This window comes from Aplysia californica, unplaced genomic scaffold (genome assembly GCF_000002075.1).
Source record: "Aplysia californica isolate F4 #8 unplaced genomic scaffold, AplCal3.0 scaffold00170, whole genome shotgun sequence".
NCBI classification, from domain to species: Eukaryota; Metazoa; Mollusca; class Gastropoda; order Aplysiida; family Aplysiidae; genus Aplysia; species Aplysia californica.
The window spans coordinates 154,320-154,812 of NW_004797440.1; positions in this window are offsets into that span (position 1 = coordinate 154,320).

Here is a 493-nt window from a genome sequence, read left to right on the forward strand (position 1 = left end):
GTTGCCGCCTCCAGTAAGATTCTTGTGACTTGTGTGAGTGTGATATCTCCAGGCCCTATCTGGTCCCATCTCAATTTGACTACCCTGTCAAACAAGTCAGCCTTCGCCCCTGACCCAAGTCAAAGCTAAAAGAACTAAATACCAGTCAAAGATAAAAAGAACCAAATTTCCGTCAAAGATGCCATAAGCATTAAATATCAGTCAACGGTCAAAGCATTACATGCCAGTCAAAGATCATCATCATCATCAAGTGCTTTGCCGACTATCATGGACATCCACTTCACTCTGTCTTGCGTTGCAGCGACGATGTCTGTCGTTCGTGCTGTTCCAAGCAATGTTGTCAACATATCCAGTATCTTTTACCTCTGTCTGCGTCTGTCTCTCTTTCAATCAAACATGCCTGTTGTAACAATTATTCTCCAATGCTTCTTTCCGCACTGCATGTCCAATGAACTTTGCCTGTCGCTTTCGTATATTATTCGTCATACGCTGT